Source organism: Eleutherodactylus coqui, chromosome 4 (assembly GCF_035609145.1).
Source record: "Eleutherodactylus coqui strain aEleCoq1 chromosome 4, aEleCoq1.hap1, whole genome shotgun sequence".
Lineage (NCBI taxonomy): Eukaryota > Metazoa > Chordata > Amphibia > Anura > Eleutherodactylidae > Eleutherodactylus > Eleutherodactylus coqui.
In genome coordinates, this window is record NC_089840.1 from 272861903 (window position 1) to 272879454 (window position 17552).

Sequence of the window (17552 nt, forward strand, 5' to 3'; positions counted from 1 at the left end):
ACGCAGTTCACATTATTACTTTTATCTAAGATTTGCGAACGCCGAAAAGGGCGCAGAGTGCCCTATTTTTAGGGAGTCAATTTTTATTCCGTACAAATAAGCAATGGGGCCTGGGATTTATTCAGTTGTGCCCTGAAATCCAACGGGTGTTCCCTCCTTTATAGGCCTTGCCATGCGTCCTGTAAGTAGATGAGGGCCACAATGGGTATGTTTCTGAACACGGGACAAACGGGGGGATCCATTTTGGGGTGAAGGTCTTCATTCCTGTGTACACTGCACAAAAAAACTGTTTTTAAATTTAAAAAATTGCCAAAAAAATTGAAAATCGTAACTTTTTCCTTCTGCTTTGCTTAGATTCATTCAAATACTGTGGGATCAAAATACGCAGTACACCCCTAGATGAATTCGTTAAGGGGTCTAGTTTTCAAAATGGGGTCATTTGAGGGGGTTCTTTATAGTTTTGGCCGCTCAATGGCTCTATAAGTGGGCAATGGGGCCTGGAGTTTATTCAGTTGTACCCTGAAATCCAACTGGTATTCCTTTCATTGTAGGCCTAGCCATGGGTCCTGTAAGTCTATTAGGGCCACAATGGGTATGTTTCTGAACACGGGACAAACAGGGGTATCCATTTTGGGGTGAAAGTCTTCATTTATATGTGTGCTGTATAAAAAAAACCTGTTTTTAAATTGACGCAATAGCCCAAAAAATAAAAATTGTAATTTTTTCCTACTGCTTTGCTTAGATATATTCAAAAATTGTAGGGTTAAAATACACAGTACACCCCTAGATAAATTTGTTAAGGGGTCTAGTTTTCAAAATGGGGTCATTTGTGGGGGTTCTCTATGGTTTTGGCCGCTCAAGAACTCTACAAGTGGGCAATGGCGCCTAAAAGGACTTCAAGCAAAATCTATGTTCTGAAAGCCACCGATTACTCCTTTCATTTTGGGCCCCGTTGTGCATGCGGACATAAGATTAGGGCCACAATGAATATATTTCTGAAAACAGCACAAACAGGGGTATCCATTTTGGGGTGCAAGTCTTCCTTCATATGTGTGCTGTACAAAAAAAGCTGTTTTTAAAATGACAGAATTGCCAAAAAAACAAAAATCCTATTTTTTTCCTTTTGCTTTGCTTGAATTTATTCAAAAATGTGGGGTCAAAATATGCAGTTCACCCCTAGATAAATTCGTTAAGGAGTCTAGTTTTTAAAATGGGGTCATTTGTGGGGGTTCTCTATGGTTTTGGGTGCTCAAGAACTCTACAAGTGGGCAATGGGGCCTAAAAGGACTTCAAGCACAATTTATGTTTTAAAAGCCACTGACTACTCCTTTCATTTTGGGCTCCGTTGTGCATCCAGACATAAGATTAGGGCCACAATGGGTATGTCTCTGAACACGGGACAAACAGGGTATCCATTTTTGGGGTGCAAGTCTTCCTTCATATGTGTGCTGTACAAAAAAAGCTGTTTTTAAAATGACAGAATTGCCGAAAAAAACGAAAATCACAATTTCTTCCTTTTGCTTGGCTTTAATTCATTCAAAAACTGTGGGGTCAAAATATGCAGTACACCCCTAGATAGATTCCTTAAGGGGTCTAGTTTTCAAAATGGGGTCATTTGTGGGGGGTTTCTATGGTTTTGGGCGCTCAAGAACTCTACATGTGTGCTATGGGGCCTAAAAGGACTTCAAGCAAAATTTCTGTTTTGAAAGACACTGACTACTCCTTTCATTTTGGGCCCCTTTGTGGACTCAGATATAACATTAGGGCCACAATGGGTATATTTCTGAACACGGGAGAAATAGGGGTATCCATTTTGGGGTGTAAATCCTCATTTTCATGTAAACTATAGGAAAAAAATATGTCTTTAAAATGACAGATTTGCAAAAATATGAAATTTTACTTTTTCTCCTCTAAATTGAATTAATTCCTGAAAAAAAACTGTGGCGTCAAAATACTCATGACACCCCTCAGTGAATACACTAAGGGATGTAGTTTTTAAAATGGGGTCATTTGTGGGGGTATCTATTATTCTGACACTCATGAGCCTTTCCAATCTTGGCTTGTTTGTAATAGGAAAACAAAGTGTTCCTCAAAATGCTAAAAAGTAATGTTAAATTTGTACGTCTCCTAAATGGTTAAAAAAAAAAACGAAAGTTTTTCCAATGTGCACCCAAAATAAAGTTAACGGGTGGAAATATAAATCTTAGCAAAAATTTCTATTTTATGTTTGCACATATTTAAGATATTGCAGTTGGAAATGTGAAAAAATGACGATTTTTTCAAAATTTTCCCAATTTTGGCGCTTTTAATAAATAAACACAAATTCTATCTGTCTATTTTTTCCGCTTAAATGAAGTACAACATGTGGCGAAAAAACAATGTCAGAATCGCTTGGATAAGCAAAACCTTTCTGGTGTTTTTCCATGTTAAAGTGACACGTCAGATTTGCAAAATTTGGCCTGGTCATTAAGGCGCAAACAGGCTTGGTCACTAAGGGGTTAATCTAAATGAAAACAATAATTTGCTAAAGAAGGTTAACAGACGCCAGAAAACTGCACTTTTAGCATTTTTTGACCCATGTAAAACCGATGATTTAGCAAAAACTCTTCTTTACGTGGAAGTTCCTTTCTACTATATATGGTAAAGTAATAGATTTGAGATCCTATTAGAGATGAGCGAACCTACTCGTTTCGAGTAATTACTCGATCGAGCACCACGATTTTCGAGTACTTCCGTACTCGGGTGAAAAGATTCGGGGGGCACCGGGGGGCGGGGGGAGGCGTGGCGGAGCGGGGGTAGCAGCGGGGAACAGGGGGGAGCCCTCTCTCTCTCCCTCTCCCCCCCACTCCCCACTGCAACCCCCCACTCACCCACGGCGCCCCCCGAATCTTTTCGCCCGAGTACGGAAGTACTCGAAAATCGCGGTGCTTGGGCGAAAAAGGGGCGTGGCCGAGTAGGCTCGCTCATCTCTAGATCCTATCTTTTTCCTCATTCCCTCCCAGAACCCTGGTGTATGGACTCATGCATGTTTTGCTGAATACATGAGCTTCTGGATGGGATTTTCTTGTCTGTTGGTGTGAACAGTGTCCTGTTCTGCTTGTATGCAGTTTACCAGATATGGTTAGCCAGGCCCCTAGGTTGCAGTGTGGGTCCATCCCTATTGGGACGATCGCTCTGCTTGCAAGCATGCTCCTGGGAGTATGAGCAAAACATTTGTTCTAAATCTACTATGTGCCAGAATAGATAAAGATCGTGGGATAGCCTTGGCTGACGCCTCTTCTGGCATTGCTGCCACATTACCAGATGGAGGTAAGACAGCTCATACTGCTTTTAAACTGTCCTTAAAGAGACTGCAGGCAGTATACAGCATAAACTCCAAAAGTGCACTTATTAACAATTTGTCCTTCACTGGACAAGAGGAGAGAGCGGAAGGGACGATACCTATCGATCCCACCTCTGGTCCTCAAACACTCTGCAGTATTGCAAGCTGGCAGTCGTTAGAATACAGGCTGAGTTGCATCCAGCTTTCCCACACTTCTGCACGCATGCGAAGCGGAAGCTCAAATCACCACCTGCTCCGTTCTAACGCACTCCAGAGCTCTACAATATGCATACAAAAACGCTGCCACCACCAATTTCGTTACGGTAAATTGGAACCCAACTTATGAATACGATCTTCAGAGAATATGGTTTCGTGTTAACACGGACGAGGCTCACTAATTAATTTGAAGTTTAATTCTCAAAGAAAAGAGCAGGGCTTATTTACAGAAAAATACAAAAATGATGTTACAAGATAAATGGCAAGAGACTTACATGTGATACCACAGACAGTAAGATAACAGGGACTAAAATAAGAGTGTTACCATTCTTTGGGGTGGAGTCACACCTGAACATCGGACCAGACCTCACGTATAATGACCTCCAAGGGGGCTGACCCCGAGCACACGTCCATGTGCAATTTTTAAGCTCTCACTGTGGCAACTCCCATTTAGTTTCTTCCAGCCCCTGTGGGGGCTGGCTTATCTCGGGACACATAATTCCCTGAAATACATATTTCCTTCATAACTCCGTGTGGGTGTGACCCACCATGAAAATATGACAACGATGTTTCCTGTTGTAATTTTGGATGCATCTGGTCCGAGATACGCAATTCTCGGTTCCTGAGCATTGTGCCGATATGGGAGTCCCTGCAACTTATTCGCAGTGATGCGATATTCCACAGAATATCCTTGTCCGCGGGCTGCAACGTACAGATATTTCATAATTTCTAAATTACATTTTTCTTTGTCTTAATTGCACGTTCTTTTGTTAACTTTGCCTCCAAAAGCTATCAGGTCAGTTATGCCCATTTGGACCAGTAAGGGAGGGAAAGAGCTACTGGGGTGTGAAGCCTGTTTCCTCTCCTGATCTTCTAATATAAACATTTGCTGGCTTTGGCTCCAGAAGGGCTGTAGGACATCAGAGACCACATGGGGGAGAAGTGTAACAGCCTTTGCTGAAATCTACTTCAAAGGTATTTCAGCACTCAGCTTTCCTAACTCTTCTCTCTACAAACTATACAAAATGACTGACAGACTACAACTTCCACATCACAATGCATATCTATCAATCTCATATCTTTATCTATATCTCTGGTATCTATCTACCTGTCTAATATATACCTAGTCCCAACAGGATAAACGATCTCGCATGGACAGAAACACCTGAGCCACTTCGGGACTGACCTGGAGGGGCCGGCCGGCCGGCCCTCCACGTGGACTCCCCCAATCACAGTCCAGACGATCCCAGAACATCATAAGAGACCTAATTCTCGACTCCATTCGACCCCAACTTCCACATGCGAGGGAGCAACAGCATGCAGATGCTAGCCCGTTAGTCACCATAAACCTAGGAGAAGAGGGGTACCCAACAAGACCACAAAAGGAGAAGGAGGAAAAGATAGGCTCCATGGACTGACATCTTTGCTACGGGACTGAGTCCTTAAGTTTATCTGTTGAGTTAATAGTTACAACTTCCAGTTCTAGAATACTTCACTGCAGATCTCGCTCTCTGACTTCTATATATTCTGTCCCGCTGTCATTCTCATCTACACCTCAACCTATTGATTAAGATTGTATTCTCCCCGGTGCCTCAGGGGTTACCACTCAAGGCCCCGAAGGGGGCCAATGGCAAACACTACAGGTAAAATACCTGGATGGGGCATGCGGGGGCTCGGCGAATGTCCTGCCGGTACCTTTGCACCTCCCCACAAAGGGTGGCCAATCTCATTTACGCAAATGCTGGCAACACCAGAGCCAGTAGCCTACCCAAAAAGCATGCGCTACAACCCAGCGCTGCGTAAGGCTTTTACGGACAAGCCTTTCTTCTTTTATTTTTCTTCTCTTTTCTTTGCATACTTCTCTACTGTAGACACTATGATCTCCTATACCCCCACCCACACTCCCGACCCCACCCACCCCTCACCCAATTCGCCGCCCCAGACCTCAGCCGAGATAGACCATAACACAACATAATGGATGACCTTACTTTTAGCATCTTCAATGCGAGGGGACTAAATAAACCGGCCAAGAGGGGGCAGATCCTCGACCACTTCCACCGCAAAAAGACAATGATAGTATTCCTACAGGAAACCCGTTTCCAGGAATCCAAGATACCCAACTGCAAACACCGCCACTATACCTCTTGGTATCACAGCCCAAACCCAACGAAAAAAGCAGAAGGCACATCCATAACAATACATAAACGTCTTCCATATAAGCTCCTGGCTTCGGAAATAGACAAAAATGGTAGATACCTGTTCTTAAAAATTCAAGTAAATGATGAAGCTATAACTCTAGCCAATGTTTATTTCCCAAATCAAGGACAGCAAGGCTTCGGAGTCCGGGTGTTGGGGGCCCTGGCGACCTTTGCGAAAGGATCTAACATCATCCTGGGAGGAGACTTCAACCTCAGCTTGGACCCTGGCCATGACTCATCGGGGGGTAAGTCGGGGGCTTCCCCACCATCAACACACAGAATCAGAACAGAACTAGCTAGCATGAGGTTAGTGGACCTATGGAGGGCACTTCATCCCAAAGAAAAGTTTTTTTTGGCTTCCACTCACTAGCACACAATAGCTACCACAGGATAGACTATTTATACATATCACATGGCCTACTAGATAGGAAACCCTCATCATCAATGGGATCCTTCGTGTGGTCGGACCATGTGCCAGTTTGGGGATCACTAATGTTAAGACAGGGAAACAGAGCGAACTTTAACTGGCGCCTGAATGATAATCTATTAACCCTTTGCAATCCAATTTTGGATTTAGGGTTTCCTAGGGGGTTTTATCTTTCTGCCATTATACAATGGCGCCATCTGCTGGCTAGAGCCAGTACTGCTGTATGGGACATGCTGGAGAGGCCCCCGACAACAGAGCGGCCAGTGATATACAGTAAGATTACCCTGCCGGTCGTCTTTCGACATCGAAGCTGTACAGCTTTCAATCAGAATGTCTTCAGACGTCAGACAGTGGATTGGAAAGGGTTAAATGACGCCGTATGCCAACAGGAAATACAACAAGCAATAGACACATTCATAACCACACACGCGGCAGATACAACAGCAGCTCCTGTGAAGTGGGAGGCCCTCAAATGCGTATTGCGGGGAATCTTCATTTCAAATTATAAGATCCTGACAAGGTGGTATAAAACACCAGCAGCACTTGCCAGAGCGTTCCCCCCAATACCCGGACGTCTGCTGGAGATGCCTTAGAGAAAAAGGAACTTTCATCCACATTTGGTGGTCGTGCTCTGGGATCTGCTCCCTATGGCAAGAGGTTGGTACACTTTACTCATGGGTGAGTAAAAAGAATTTAAAGCTGTCGCCAGAAATAGCCCTACTATCAATGTTCCCAGGCTCCCTTGGGCAAGCCAAGAAGTCATTGCTACGGTTCTTTGTTATAGCCGCACGTCAGATAATTCCCAGGAAGTGGAAATCCACATCGCCGCCTACTAGATTAATGTGGCTGGAGACACTCGACAGCATCCAACAGCTAGAATTATGCGCCAAAGACGAGATGCGACACAGCAGCTACCTGGCAACCTGGTCCATATGGACCCTGCATCGCAACTCTCCCGAAACATTAACGTGGGTGGCGAGTGGCTCCATACCCCAACAACAGTCTGTACCCATCACTCCATAACAATGTCGCAAAATAACCAACCAACACGTAATCGGCTAACAGGTCAGATCACCCTATCCCGCCCCCTCCTCCCTCCCCCCCCTCATGTCTCCCCCACCACGACTACCTGCCTTTCTCTCTCTATTTCCTTCTTCTTCTCTCAACAGCTGCTTCTTGTTTTAATAAGAACCAATGCTGGTAACACAGAAAGTTCAAGCGAAGCAAGCAAACCAAGACAAGGTTGTTTATTTTTTCCTTTTTCTTTTATTATTATATATTAAGTTCATTGCATTGTCAGGTAAAATTGTTATAAGATGGTAACGTAATGATATTGGACAACACGTAATGCTATAAGTTGGTAATTGCTTTCTTATAAAAACGAATAAAACATTTTGAACCTAATATATACCTAGTAATGGGAAAGGATGTCAACTCAGATTTCCTAGTGTCCTGAACGTCAGCTGATTGAGACTGGACAGTTGGGGCGGACACTTTATTTAGCTCTTTATACTACACAGGCAGTCGCTCAAACACTGAACAATTCCTGTTTACACTCATGGAGATGCCACTGAGCAGTTTTCGCTCTTCAACTAGCTAAAACAGAGCAAATAGCAGCAAATGAGCGACTTCTCGCTTGATGTTCTGTCTGTAGTCATGTGTACGCGAGCCAATAGTCACCCGAAATCACTCATTTTTGCGATTATTTGGGCAACTATCGGCTTGTGTAAAGGTACCTTAAAATGTAGAGATGGCAGATGGTAACTCTAATGATTAGAGATGAGCGAACGTACTCGGTAAGGGCGATTTCGCAATCAAGCACCGCGATTTTCGAGTACTTCACTACTCGGGTGCGCTGTGGGTGAGCGGGGGGAGGCGCGGCGGAGCGGGGGGTATCAGCGGGGAACAGGGGGGAGCCCTCTCTCTCTCCCCCCCCCCCCACTCCCCTCTGCAACCCCCCGCTCACCCACAGCGCCCCCGAGTACTTTTCACCCGAGTAGTGAAGTACTCAAAAATCGCGGTGCTCGATTGCGAAATCGCCCTTACCGAGTACGTTCGCTCATCTCTATTAATGATATATAAAATGGTCAGGAATTGTGTTATTCCCCATGTATACACATGGCAGCTTATCCTGAAAGGCTGCCTGAAACTGTAAATAATTGCTAAATTGGATTCGCTTGTATAAAATGTGACTTTGATTTTAAATGTTGGATTTTTCTGTACCATTTGTTAAGTGTTAAAAAATTGAAAATGGCTGCTTCCCAGTGAGTTATTCAAATTTAAGATGGTGTGATTTGTGGGTAAAAAAAATTACCAGTACATGACTATGGCTTCACTCTTAGAGTGTGAATTTTTTGATGGTCAACAAAATTTGTTTTCCGAACTAAAACTTTTTCCACACTCTGAACATGAAAATGACTTCTCTCCATCCAGTGTTAGTTTTTTTTGTGGTTTATAAGATTGAATTTCCAATAAAAACATTTACCACATTATGAACATGAAAATGGATTCTCTCCAGTGTGAATTTTTTGATGTGTAACAAGTTCTGAATTCCAATTAAATATTTCTCAACTTCAGAACAAATAGGATTTCTTCCCTGTGAGAATTCTCTGATGTCTAACGAGTTCTGACTTCCGGTAAAAACTTTTCCTACATTCAGAACATGAAATGGCTACTTAACTGTGTGAATTCTCTGATGTCTAACAAGAATTAATTGCTGGTTAAAACATTTTCCACATTGTGAACATGAGAATGGCTTTTTCCCTGTGTGAATTACCTCAAGTGAAACCAGATGTGCTTTCTCTTTAAAAGATTTCCCACATTCTAAACATGAATATAGCTTCTCCACTGTGTGAGTTCTCTGATGTATAACAAGATATGATTTCTGGTTAAAACGTTTCCCACATTCTGATCATGAAAATGGCTTCTCCGATGTGTGAGTTCTCTGATGTCTAACAAGAACGGATTTCCAATTAAAACATTTCCCACATTCTAAACATGAAAATGGCTTCTCACCTGTGTGAATTCTCTGATGTGTGACAAGAATTGATTTACGATTAAAACTTTTCCCACATTCTGAACATGAAAATGGCTTCTCCCCTGTGTGAATTAGCTCATGTGAAACCAGAGGTGATTTTTGGTTAAAACATTTCCCACATTCTGAACATGAAAATGGCTTCTTCCCTGTGTGAATTAGCTCATGTGAAACCAAATGTGCTTTGTGGCTAAAACATTTCCCACATTCTGAACATAAAAATGGCTTCTCCCCTGTGTGAATTCTCTGATGTATAACAAGAACTGATTTACGGTTAAAACTTTTCCCACATTCTGAACATGAAAATGGCTTCTTCCCTGTGTGAATTCCCTCATGTCTAGCAAGACCTCTTCTATGTTTAAAACATTTCCCACACTCTGAACATGAATATCGCTTCTGTCTTCTGTGAACTCTTTCATGTTCAACATTCCATTCATGAATTTTGTTTTGCTTTGCAGTCTGTGATGAATCAGAAAATAGGATCAGCTCAAAATGATCAGATGATGGATCTTTGCTGTGAAGAGCTGATGGTATATCTGGGATAATGTCAGGCTCTTCATATGCATCTTGGGTAATTCTTTGATCATCTGAAGACATCAGACATCCCTCTGACCTCCCGCTACAATCCTCTGCCAAGAATAAATGTAATTTTATTATTTTTGAATAATATAACCTGAAGGGCCCATTCACAGAGCCGTATACTCAGGCTGCTCGCTGTGCGTGTCAGTCAGTGGGATATAACCTTTATTTCATGTAAGATAGGTAAGGTATAACCACTACAATAAACAAACACCACCAAGGAGAATATATCTCAGTAATTGATACATTACTAGTGGAGAAATCACTGATGGCGAAACCTTTTTAGATAGACGTACAGAAGCTTGAGGTTTTAAAGGAAAATTTATTTTCTTTAAATGAAAGCCAGCAAATAGTTGCTGGCTTTCATTTAACCCCTTAAGGACCAGACACTTTTTAGGGATTTTACCCGTGGGGTGGTTTTACTGCCCTTTTTTTTTCCTTTACCTACCAAAATAATTTTCGCTGCGTTTTGTTTTTCCTGTGACATATAGGGCTATTGTTTTAATAACTTTTTCACTGACTTGCTTTCATTTTTTAATTTTGATTGGGGAGTAAAAACTTTAAAAAAATGATTTTTTACATTTCTATGTAATTTTTTTAAAACATTAGTACATACAGCGACAGTTTTGGTTGGCGTCGGCTTTGGGTTATTTTCTTTCTTGTGTACTGTATATATTATTTCATTCTGTAATTTTGTTTTATGACCTCTGGGGGACATTCACATTTTTTTTTTGACAATTTTCCACTGTAGCTGGGGCATCCATAGGACCCTCAGTTACAAGGGAAAACATCCCCCTGTAGTGACAATAGTCAATGGCCGAGCTGGTCAGGGTCTACTATGACTCTGTAGCTCTGCTGTAGCAGGGAATCCTAGCAGTCACGTGACTCCCGGGCTACCATAGTGGAAGTTACACTTCCACTTTCAGTTTTTAGTACACAGAGCTCATTGAGCGCTGTGTACTCGGGGAAGTAGAAGGCAGAAAGGGTTAAAAACTGCCTTCTCCTCCGGGTTATCAGCTGTTACTAACAGCTGACAATAGTTTCTGCCTCTGATTGATTACAGAAAAGGGAGGCTTTAATCCCAGCCGTAATTTTACTTACGGCTGGGCTTAAAGCCCGGGACCAAGCGCCGTATATTTACAGTGCTTGGTCCTAAATGCGCCATTATATCAGGGGGTTTTCTTCTTTTCTTCTCCACTTCTTCACTGACCAACTGTACCAGGTTGCAAAGTCACTGATCTGGCAGCACCAGGACTAGAAATGTACGCAACTTTTTTCACTAATCACTAAAAGCCATCACCCACTGGCATCTACATTCGGTTCTTCTCCACACCGGATCCTCATGAGATTAGCTCCACCTCCTTCCTTTTTTCACCACTGCATCTATCCCATACATTACTAGTAGACTTATCCGCTTTGTACAGGTGTATTTCGTTTAACTAATTGTTATCTGTGTGTGGTTAAAAGTTTTTTTGTTTTCTACTGATATGAAACCAACATAATGCAGTACAGTCTGCTGACAGCAAGTAAAGAATAACGGCAGAGTTGTTATGACTTCTCACCAGTGGCGTCTCAAAAGAGATTTTAATTAAAGGGGTTGTCTAGTTACTGGACAATCCCGCTTCAATAGGACTCCCTCAATTAAAATAATAAAGTGAACTATTATTACCTCTCCATGGTTGCCAGGATCCAGTGCTGCACCCCCCCTCTGGTTCCAGTGACTGCTGTGACAAATTATGTCACAGACAACCAGGGTACCGTGCCCGACAATGAGGATATGCAGAATCACCACTTGTTCTTCTGGCATTAGTGCTCAGATCCTGAGGAACGTGACACTGCAGCCTCTCATTGGCTGCAGCAGTCACCTGATTTCCTGTGACATCATATTTCACAAGAGTCACCGGGACCACAGTGGGTCTGCAGCGTTGGATCCCGGTGACTGTGGAGAAGTAAATACAATTTACTATAATAATACAGAGGGTCTTATTGAAGCCGGGTTGTCCAGTAAGTGGAAAGGCCCTTTAATATTTGCGTTTGTATTCTGATTTTATGTACGTATTACAAATGGTAGTCCTAGAGAGCCGAAACCCAGTCTTAAGCCTTCCGAAGGACCTGATTTACCAATGTGGCATATTTGGTGCAGATTGGTCCAGTTGTTTGGCCGTTAAGTTTCTTTTTTGACTTGTGAACTGTAGGTCCTAAAGTCCTGAAACCTGATCTAAAACCTTTCAAAGCGTTTGATTTAACTGTGTGGTGAATTTGATGCACATTAGTCCAGTCGTTTGGCCATGCATACAGAACAGATAACAGAAATTCATTTACATATATTATATACTTCTGCATCCTGTTATCTGGGTCAGTTTTTCCCTGTTATATATTCTGTTATCTGGGTCAGTGTATCCGTGTTCTGGATTCTGCTATGTGGCCATATATGTCTTCATGTTATGTATTCTGTTATCTGGGCCAAGTAATTCTGCTCTGTATTCCTTTATCTGGCTATAGGTGAATGTTCTGGATTCCATTATGTAGGTCTATGTCTCCTTGTTCTGGATATATGTTTCTATGTTCTATATTCTATTATCATACAGTAACTCAATACCAGTCTAATAAGAGGTAATAGTATCCTAGTCACACAATCACAGTGACAGATTAGATGTTTTGTTCAGGGGGCTCAGGTACTGAAACTACTACCAATTGCTAAAACGAAGGGGCAGACGTGGTCAGCCAACTGGTGTGCACCTCCAGCTGTGATTGACAAGTGTTGTGTAAGGGGTTAAACATCCATGTACTATAATATACATATTTATTATTGCTGTACCTTATGTTCCCGCCAGGCAGGACCTTCAGTGAGAGGTCACATGACTTTGTTCACTCTGATCTTTTATGTTGTTATGAACTGACAGGACCTGATCTGCACCCTGATTGGTTAAAGGCCTGTGTACTATGGAGCTAAAGAGAGGTCTTGTTCCCGGGCTCTGGTGGGACTTGGCAGCTTCAGAGAATGCAGGGAAGAGAGAGATTGAGCTAGTGGAGCTGTGGCAGAGCGGACCTGCGGCTGGACTTGTGTGGATGTGAGTTGGAGAGCCTCAGAGGAACAACTCAGGATTTGCAAACTAAGTGGGAGCGATGTGAGCTGGTAAAAGCAGTTGGGTGTTCCGATAGATGCGCAGTGAGCGGACTGAGCCGGCATCTCCAGGCAACGCACACTGTTGTATGAGACGCAAAGATCAGCAGTCAGGACCGGAGTACGACATGGGAGTTCGCTACATTGGAGCCCCTTCAGAAGAGTGCGGAAGCCTTGTGTGGTATATTGCTTCCATGACTTTATCACTACATCTCATATAACTCTAAATATACAATGCTGCTCACTAAGTCTTTACATTTGTTATTCAACTGCGCTGTGATAATTAGGCCTTATGTCCACGGGCAGGTCGGATGGTGTGCCGGAAATTTTGCACGGAATTCCGCCCTGCCCGCAGCCAATGAGCTCTTCTTACCTGCATTTCTAGCGGTAGTGGCATCTGCGTGGATCCCTCAATTTTCTGTTTTGCGGTACTGTGCATGGTCCTCATGGCTCGCCGACGACATGCGCAGTACAGTTTTTTGTTTTCTTTTAAAGATCTCCTGCTTTTCCTTACACGGCCGTCCTATCTCTGCCTCACAGAAAGGGTGGGGACCGAGAATCCCTCTCCTCCCATACGCTATGCACACTATCTTCGGCCTCTAGGTCATTCGGGCTCTTTGGTTTGCCAACTTTCAATTTCTTGACCGCTCTGTAGTAGGCCCCATTCTATCCTTTGTGGCGGCTCCCAAGCATGGGGGTATGGTTGCCTGTGTTGCTGGAGTTGTAATATGGCCTTCATTACTTTAAAAGGGGTTGTCCGGTTGTAAACTATTGATGGCGTATATGTGTAGGATAGACTATTAATAGTAGATCGGCAGAGGTTCACTGTCTGGGATCTCTGCAGATCAGCTGTTCACTGGGCTAGTGTGCTCATGCACTGAGCTGATTTCTGCAGAAAGCAGACAGCTCCATTCCCACTGCAGTGACCAGGCCTGGTATTGCAGGCACAGTTTACTTTCACTTCAATGGCCTGCAATGCCAAGCCTGGCCACTGCAGGAGAACAGAGCTGTTTGCTTTCTGCAGAAATCAGCTCAATACACCAACCCAACAAATAGCTGATCAATAGGGGTCCCAAGCTCTGGACCCCTGATCATCTACTACTTGCTGATAGGCCAACAATAATGTAGGACTGAACAATCCGTCACACTTCCCTGCTGGCACAATTCTGTGCTTTCTTAGGGCATTCACTCGGCACCCAGAATTTCTCCCCGTTTTGGGGCGAGGCTTAGCCTTTATTCCGTGTCACCACTGTGTCATTATGGAGATGGGTCTTCCTCTTCTAGCGCTCGTAGCATCAGTCTTCCTCAGCTATGGCGTCACTGGCAGGGGATGGGGCTCAGAGCTGTGGCGGCTCTGTCAGAATGTGTGGAGAAGCAGACGTGTTCCTCCTGTTCCTTCCAGGTGCGCGGATTCATAGACTTCCTACTGAGCCCATACACCGATCAAAAGAGAGACAGCAATGACTAATTGGTCACAGTGCTCAGATGAATGCTTCTGCCCCTTCAGTTTAGTGATTAGTTGGGGTCTCATCACCGGCCCCCCAACAATCAAAACCTACTATGTGTCAAAGGCTTTTTTAAAGGTTTAGTTCTCCTTTAGACGCCCCGCAGTGTTACCCCCTATAATAGTAATACACTTTCAGCCCTTATTTACTTGTATTGTAGCTGAATAGAGGGATGTACGGCTGAAGACCCGACAGCACAGAGCTTAAAGCACAGAACTGTTGTAGTCAGCGACTAGGGGGAATCTGGGATGTTCTCTGCATTTAGTGGTCACTCACCTGGGGGGTCATCTGTAGGGATCTCCTCCTTACACGGCTGATCCCCGCTCACATGTGTCTCTGTAGCATCAATAGGGATCAGATCTTCCTCCAGTTTCACCAGCTGTGAAATAAATATTGTAAAAGTCATCACACAGTTGGAGAAAGCATCATCTTGATGGTGAAATTTTTGCTTTCACATCAATCCCATGATTCATCACCATAGCATTAGCTCGAGCCTGTACCATTTCTGCCTGCTTTGTGGGCAGTTCAATTTATCATTACCTTCTATATTCCTATAAATAAGCTAAAGCCCATTAGCATTGTGGCAAGTGGGGTTCTCTCGCTTTCGGAGCGCTGGCCTCACGGTCCACACATGGGCACCACACGTGTTGAAATACACTCCAGAAGCAGGGATTTCTTTAAAATTTGGCGCCCGCCAGTTTTATTCTACAGCAAACATGTATATCATACATAGCATACAAAGTCCATAATTTAGGGTTCGCAACATATAGAGCCAATTACACTACCCTGCCAGGGGCGACTGGAGGGTGTCCTCTGTCAGACATTTTGTTCCCAAACTGGACCTCAGGCTAGCAGTTCTTCTAGCTCCACTGAGCTGTCACTTTCCCCGAGTCTGGCAGGATCTGCTCCTTTTATCCAGTTCCTGCCATGCTCACCAGGTGTTAACCCCCTCTAAAGTGCCTGAGCACGACACTATTCCTTTACTTTTCGTTTATCACTCACTAGCAACCAACATAAAAATCACCGCTGGTTCACTGCCTTCTCGCTGCGTTTGAACACTTCCCGCTCAACACTTCACACAGAATGCAAGAAGTCAGCAAGAAGTGAGCGACAGTCAGCAGGGATCTTCCTGTCTAAACGCTCTGCATGAGCGCAAACAACTAGCAGTCATGTCACCCGCTCAAGCACTCATTTAGCTGACTGTCATCCCGTGTAAACCCAGCATTAGGCATGATTTGTCACCTGTGCAGGAAAGTAGAGGAGAGGAAAGTGGAGGAGATAGACCGCCTGCAGACGTCCAGGTCGAATCCCCTGTGAGAATTCTTGCAGTTGGACCCGATCTGCGCCCCTGCAGGGACCAGTGCGGCTCTCACCTGCTCCCCCCGCAGCTCCGGCTCTGTGATGCGTGGCTGACGCCCAGCCGGCGCATGCGCAGAGCGAAGCCGGCACCCCGGGAGTGATATTTATGTGCGGGCCTCTGCGAGACCAGCACAGAAATAGAGCATGCCTCAATTTGTTTTCCGCTTGTACTTTCACGCGGACAAATCGTTGCCGTCTGCATAGGATTGCGTTTTGTAATGCAATCCTGTGCAGGCGGGCACAGACGGAAATACTTTGGGAAATCCCGCCGCGGAATTTCCCCCGTGTGAAAGGGGCCATAATTTGTGATTATCACCTACTGTGAATGGTGGAGCCTGTGCTGACTATACTGCACACAGCTGTTACCTTTAACTATAATCCCGCCTGTGTAAATAGTCAGAGATCTGCTGAAAAGTTCTCTCTGCAGAACAAATAGTGTCAGACTATAATTAGACTTAGTGGTCAGTGTGAGAACTGCAGGATATTGTTTTTTTTCAAAATATAGATAGAGTTTCGGTTAAAAAAAATGTACTCATTATGTAGCTATCACCCCAGTATATATATAAGTTGGCTGGTGTTATCTTGGTTAGTTGCTCTTTTCTATCTGAAGCTCCTGGCTTCTTTCTCCTCAGATGGTAATGTGATTTGAATTCTGACCAGCTCATATTTACTTAGGTTTATGTGTTCAGTTTTTAGTCTGCTTCTCCGTCTGTGTGATGCTATTACATGGAGCCTACTACAGAAACTGCCTGGCGGAAACACAGACACTCCTATAACAGTTACTGCTGATAATCACACAGCTCCTATCTCACAGTTCTAGAAAAGGAGATCACAGCTCATCCTCCTGAGTGTATAGTGTGGGAGTGCAGTGAACAGAATGGCCTGCAGAGGGCTACAGACAGGCATTCTGCACTTCAGAGGGGGTTAACACCTGGTGAGCGTGGCAGGAACTGGATAAAAGGAGCAGATCCTGCCAGACTCAGGGGAAGTGACAGCTCAGTGGAGCTAGAAGGACTGCTAGCCTGAGGTCCAGTTTGGACCAGTTTAGGAACAGTCCAATGTCTGACAGAGGACACCCTCCAGTCACCCCTGGCGGGGTAGTGAAGTTGGCCCTGTGGGTTGTGAACCCTAAATTATGGACTTTGTATGCTGTGTGTGATACACATGTTTGCTGTAGAATAAAACAGGCAGGCACCAGATTTTAAAGAAATCCCTGCTTCTGGAGTGTATTTCAACACGGGTGGGGCCCCTGCCTGAATCGAGAGGCCAGCGATCCGGAAGCGAGATAAACCCCCTAGCCACAATACTTATGGGCTTTAGCTTATTTATAAGAATATAGAAGGTAATGATAAATTGAACTGCCCACTAAGCAGGCAGAAATGGTACAGGCTCTAGCTAATACTATGGTGATGAATCATGGGTTTGATGTAAAAGCAAAAATGTCACCATCAAGATGATGCCTGATAAGTATCCGACAGGAGACTGCACTGCATGGAAATGGCTGCAATATACAGAGGAGACCTCCAGAGTGTAACAGGCCATCAGATGAGGGGGTAGGAATGGAAAAATGTGTTTTTGCCACAGTGGGCCTGTAACATAAAAACTTGATTTATGCAAGAGGTCATTTTCTGATTAAGCATTCCCTTTAGACAATCATAAATCCTATAATACTATTGGATAAAAGTAGACATTCACGGCCGCAGTACTGAAGACTGGAACTTTATGTCCTTCTACCTGATCATCCGGTGGAAGAAGAAGCCGGGGACATGTCTCCGCTGCTGTTCTCTT

The 17552-nt window shown here is 43.9% G+C and overlaps 1 protein-coding gene across 3 annotated transcripts in view; it reads right to left on the reverse strand.

Annotated features, from left to right (window-relative positions):
- Positions 1-17552, reverse strand: part of LOC136624332 (oocyte zinc finger protein XlCOF6-like) — a 459204-nt gene that overhangs the window by 410291 nt on the left and 31361 nt on the right. The gene's annotated exons all lie outside the window — the stretch shown is intronic.